The sequence below is a fragment of the Portunus trituberculatus genome, chromosome 23 (genome assembly GCF_017591435.1).
Source record: "Portunus trituberculatus isolate SZX2019 chromosome 23, ASM1759143v1, whole genome shotgun sequence".
Taxonomy (NCBI): Eukaryota; Metazoa; Arthropoda; class Malacostraca; order Decapoda; family Portunidae; genus Portunus; species Portunus trituberculatus.
The window spans coordinates 4,655,001-4,661,247 of NC_059277.1; the positions used below are offsets into that span (position 1 = coordinate 4,655,001).

The window sequence follows — 6,247 nt, forward strand, 5'->3', positions numbered from 1 at the left end:
ACTCTGACATGACGTGGGGAATGAAAATATGATAACCAAAAGTAACCTACCCTTAACTATAACCTAACCTAACATAACCCTAACTTTGAATTAGGTTAGGTTAGCTTAAAGTTATGCTTAGGTTAGTTTTGGTTTCATATTTTCACTCACTCGTCATGTCAGCTGAGTGAAAGAGATGCTAAGGGGGAGCTGGGAAACTAGGACAGCTGGAGGGTTCGCTATTCTTGACATGGTCCCTTTGATGTGCTGTGTGTGTGTGTGTGTGTGTGTGTGTGTGTGTGTGTGTGTGTGTGTGTGTGACTTTTTTTCTCGCAGCTTGAGACAGGTCACGGCCTACTGGTTAAGTTATCTGAAGCGCACAGTGTCAGTATGTCAATAGGGAACATGCAGTAGGTCAGTCAAGGAAGCAGCTCAGTGCAGTGGTGTTGGGGAGCAGGAACTGAGTGGACCAGTGGAGGTAAAGGAGCAGTGGACCAGGACCCGTTGGCATCCTCGGGACAAAAAGGGCAGCAGTTCGGTCCCAGTCCAAGTAGGAACTAAAGGCAGGTGGTTTTCTTGCTCTCATCTACGAGCGAGAAAGAATCTGGCGTCACTCACTTCCTTGCACTGACATTCACATTTACGTGCCATGCAAAAACTTATGTCCATTTACGCTACAAGTAATGAGTAATGAATAAAGAAACTCATTAACACCCATAAATTTTGTCTTCTTTATTTTTCAGATCTTTTCTCTCACTTTCAGCTGCAGGGAAGTGCCAGAGCGTCAGTCACTTCCTTCCGTTCACATTCACATTTCCTCTTAAAAAATCTCGATCTATCCAGATTTCAACATGATGAAGACAGTCATTCACAATATTAATCTCAGGGTTTATTTTTTCTTTGTCTTGTTTCACATTTAAAGATGGAGTAGTCAGTTACTTCCTTGCATTAATCATTTCCATATATTCAAGTTTCAACATTAAAGAGTCATTTACACTCATCTTTTTTTTTTTCATTTTTCTCATCTCTTCTCGCCTCTTAAGCAGAAGTATTCAGTCACGTCTACTCAAAAGGAAATAGCTCCATTATATCCTAGTTTCAAACAATATAATATAGACAGTCATACACAATCTACATTTCCATTTTTTTGTCTATTCTCACTTCTTCATATTTACTCGTAAGAAAATCATCTTTATGTCTCAAAGTTTTAACAATACAATAAAGAGTCACACACACCCTTAATTTCTATTCTTCTCATCTCTCCCTCACACTTTTTACACGAGGTACTCAGTCACCTCCCGGCGTTGCCATTCAAGTTTCCTCAGAACACAAGCATTTCTATCTTCTCACGCCCCAACAGAAGGACAATCAAAAACACTATAAATTCCATGTGTTTCATCTCATTTCATAGTGTTAGATAAGATGCGCAGTCATTCCTTTCAGACAATCACACTTACGCAAAGAACAATTCATTACGTACATTAAAGCCTTATGATAATGAAAACAGTCATCAGTAACCATAATTCCTACGTTTATACCTTCTCTCCTCACATTCTGACTATGGTGTTCAGTTCGCGATGTGGTAGTAATAGGAAACCAAACTGTAGTATAACTTTACGAGGCGTTTGGGAGGCGGGTGCCATTCACAATTATTTACTTGCCGGCAACTTACTCAAGGTTGCACGGCGCCGACAGGTATAAAAGGACGGCAGGTGCAAAGCAGTGCCCAGTGGAGCAAAGGACACCTAAGCATCATGAGGACCCTGGTAGGTAGTGGCTGGCTGCCAGCATCACTAACTTCACTCACACTCCTTTAACCACATACGCACACATGTATACGTGGACATACATATACACATACACAGTTAATAGGTCGCCTGGTCACAAAACATTTTCTATATCACTTTAATTAACCACAGCTCATTAAGGCCCGTCAGTCAAAATATCCATTAGTCCCAGTGTTTGCAAGACCAGTGCATCAATTTGCTCATTTCAAACTTTTCGAATGCCACTGACATAAAAAAATCACATCATTAATTCTTTTCATTTTTATAATACAATGATTTATTTACTATGTAGTGTGTGTGTGTGTGTGTGTGTGTGTGTGTGTGTGTGTGTGTGTGTGTGTGTGTGTGTGTGTGTGTGTGTGTGTGTGTGTGTGTGTGTGTGTGTGTGTGTGTGTGTGTGTGTTTCAAAGGTCACCTGTTCCCCGGGGCCGCCAGTGACCTTATCGAGAGCGCCAGTCAGTTCCGTGTAGGAGGGAAAGGTCAGAGGGACTACGCCAGTAAGAAACGCGCCTGTCCTTGATCAGCGAGGCCAAGTGTGTCTTTACGATCGCACCTCCCTACTCCTCTCTCTCTCTCTCTCTCTCTCTCTCTCTCTCTCTCTCTCTCTCTCTCTCTCTCTCTCTCTCTCTCTCTCTCTCTCTCTCTCTCTCTCTCTCTCTCTCTCTCTCTCTCTCTCTCTCTCTCTCTCTCTCTCTCTCTCTCTCTCTCTCTCTCTACCATCCAATTCGTACCCTTCTCCCCTTCTGCACTACTTCACCTCCTCCATTACTTAACAAAGCCACCTATTGCCACACCCAATTATACAGATGAGTACTTCAACTATAACTGAAACCATTCCGTTCCTTCCATACCTCACGCTATCCCACCCACTCCTTTCCCTTTCACTACCCACGCTACACCACTCCTCTTTTCCCTTCTTCTGAGCTATACCCTTTACATAACACTCTCTTTCCTTCCTCCTCAGATTCTGTTGAGTGTGGCGGCGGTGGCTATGGCCCAGACCTACGATGGGGCTTCGTCAAGATCCTCCAGGACAAGAGGTACCAGAGCGGCAGTACTTTCGGCAACTTCCGTGACCAAGAGGACGGCACCAAGTACTTCGAGGAGACGGATGAGCTGGGAGTGCGCCGCGGTTACTGGGAGTACGTGGATGAGCTTGGAAAGACCATCCGCAATGAATTCGAAGGTGAGTGGATGAATAAGCGGGTGAATGGGATGGTGTGGGTAAATTGCTGGGCGGATTGGCGGATAATGGATGGATCATAGAGTTAAAAGTACAACAAAAGACAACTGTGATTTTTGGGTTTATTACTGAATGTTCCTATCAATTTCTTTCCATTAATTCGTGTTTAGTTGAAAGTTGTGAAAAGTTTATTTCTTTCATTTCCTTGCCTCTCCTTCTGCATCCTCGCCTCGTGACTCTCTCCTCTCACTCATCCCATCTTTGTCATAGTACTCTTCCTTCATTCACTCCCCTTCCTTCTCGCCTAAAGTCTCTCTTTCTCTTACTCCTCCCTCTCTCCCTCTTCACATCGTAATTGTCTCCGTCTCTTACTTCTCCTCTCCCTCATTGTGTAATATTTCTTTCTTTTCCTTACACTTCTTTGATTTTTTTCTTCTATCATCTTCTATCCATCCTTCTCTCACTCCTCCCTCACTCTCCACGATGGTGGTAGATTGCGGGGCATCGATTCGAACCCCACTAATGACATCTAGCGGTTATATGGCCTTTATTGCCTAGCAGCAGGACAAATTACTTCATTGGAGGGGGGCTCCTTGTGATGACTTAATTTGAGGATTATTTAATTCTTTAATCTCCTCGTCTCGTACTTTTCCCCCTCTCTTACTATTTCTTTCCCTTTCCTCCGTGCCTCACCCTCTTCTCCTCCACAGCTGGTCCCGGTATCGGCTTCAGAATCACCAAGTCCAACGCTCACGACACCACCCCAGTGCACAGGCCCCAGCCCCAGTTCCAGCCACCCAGACCCGCCCCCACTGCTGCCCCCGTGTACCAGCCAGTCCCTGTGCAGCCCACCTACCAACCCGTGGCCGTGCAGCCTCAGTACCAGCCTCTCCCAGTTCACGTGCCTGCCCCTGCCCCAATCCCCACCTACACTCCTTCCCTGGCACCCGAGCCCCAGAACCTCTTTGATTACCCCGGTAACCTGGAGTTCTCTCGTGACCATCTAGGCCACCGCTTCAAGTTCGTCGCTGCCTAAGTTTTCTACATTACCTCCTCCTATTCCATCCTCCATCGCTTCCTTGGTTCTCCCCTGTTTTTCATTCCATCTCCCAGGCCTCTACATACTGGCCGACGCTTATCTTGTTTCCTCTTGTCAATCCCTTAACCCATTAATCCATCTTCTGTCTTTTTTTGGCAATACGTATCATTTCTCCCACTAATGTCGCAAGTAACATGTCTCATCTGCAGCATCCTGAGCTCATCCTTCCACATCAAGGCAGTATCACTCGCCTCAAACGTGTCTCTGCGTTACCAGTGACACAGTGAGCCTTTTCTTCTCTTCCTCCTCCACCTCCTCCCACCACCACATCCTCAGCAGATTCCCACGGGAGAGCTACGCCCGCCGAAGCCTCCGGGGTCCTCGCTCCACAAAAATGCTCCTCACAAACTGACGTGAGATTGTGACGGCACGACAAGCGTAACTCAAGAGCGTGCAGGAGCGGCCACCGTCCTGCCCTCCTTGACAGGTCCTGTGATATCTAGTCCCCTGCGAAAAGCGACAAAAAAGTTTAGTTCTTGAGAGTTTCAGTAAGCGCGATGCCACTTTTTCGACGCTATTCATGACAACTTCTGACAATGTTCATGCGTTAAATTTCTGCAACGTTTATTGCTTTCTGTTGTTATATCATCTCTGTTTTTCCGTCATCTCATGCTATCTGCATGGAATTGATAATCGATTAAAACTTAGTTTTGCGTATTCTTCCAATTAACATAAATTCTCTAGATATACTGTTTTCGATCACCAAATTCGGTTTGCACTTCATCTATTTTACAATGAGTTGCTTTATCCAGGTTCGCCTCAACTCGGCATTACTTCTTCAAAAATACTCGTGTATCCATAATATTTTGACCTGCCACTGGAAACTCTTAGCGAGGCATCAGGCACTGCCTTTTTCATAAATTCCTTCTCGTGTGCGTGTCTTCTGATTATTGTTAAATCAAAAACACTTCCTTGAAAAAAACAAACAAATCGGTGACCACCGATGCGCCGAGGCACCGAGTAAAGGTTTCGATCCCGAGCCTCGGTCCTCGGTGTGTCGGCGGCACCACAATGGACATATGGGCATTGTTAGGCAGTAATACTCTATTCTTAGTGTTAAAGAAAACAAAGAAAAAAAATAATTACGAAAGAAAACCCTCATCGGAATTATCTTGTATAGTTTGATGAGAAAATGTCACATAACAGACCCTCGTGTAAAATACAAAAAAAACTAAAGTTCAATAATAAAGTAAAGTCGAAGGGATCAGCGATGTTGGAAACGGTACATTCAGAACCAGTTCTTTTCGCCACACGGTTAAATTGTTTGACTTCCAGTTTGTTTCCTTCATCTTTAAATTGCAGTCTTGAATTACGAATGTTTTTCCGGCTGCGTACAAAACCATTTTTGGAAAGACTGTTGAAAATCAACAGTAAATTCAAATCCACGAAGAAATTAACTGATCTCTTATAAAAACAAATCAAAGAACGTTGTTACAAAAACACAAGTACGAGTGCTACAAAAAATTTTGAGTATTACAAAAAGCACGAATACTTAACAAAATGTTACAAACAAAAACGCACCGCCTCGGTGTGCTGTGTGTGTGTAAGTGTGTGTGTGTGTGTGTGTGTGCTGTGTGCCAGAGTGGCGAGTGTGCGGTAGTTAGCGTGGCACACTCGCTGCCCTGCCCGCGTGTGCTGTGTGCCCTGTGCCGCGTACCGCGTGCTTCTTTCTCTAACCCAGGTGATCGCAGTCACCTGGTCACGTAACTAGACGATGCATCGCTCCAGCACGCTCTGTTACGCTCGTCATGCCGCATTGCGTCACATTGCCGTCAGTGAGGAGACTTGGTTGATTTTCTGTTGTACCACGACAGTAGTTCACCAACAGACCGTCAGGTCTGGTGTATATTTTTGTATAGATAAAAGTTTTCTGTAAATGATAAAAAGTGGTTTTATGCATTCCTTTTCCATACAATGGCGGAGTCGTGTGTGTGTGTGTGTGTGTGTGTGTGTGTGTGTGTGTGTGTGTGTGTGTGTGTGTGTGTGTGTGTGTGTGTGTGTGTGTGTGTGTGTGTGTGTGTGTGTGTGTGTGTGTGTGTGTGTGTGTGTGTGTGTGTGTCTGCTTTGTGCAGAGAGTAGGTAAAAGGTAAGGGAAAGAAAGAGAAGAGAGTAAGAAACTCCAGGTAAAGAGTTTCAGAAGAAAGAAAAAAGGAAAGAAGGAAAGAGAAAAGAAAAAAAGGTAAAGAAGATTCAGGAAGA

General features: G+C 44.5%; 1 pseudogene; it reads left to right on the forward strand.

Moving 5' to 3' along the window:
• Nucleotides 1–1,733: 1,733 nt before the first annotated feature.
• On the forward strand, nt 1,734–5,934 carry LOC123507751 (annotated as a pseudogene).
• Nucleotides 5,935–6,247: the final 313 nt, after the last annotated feature.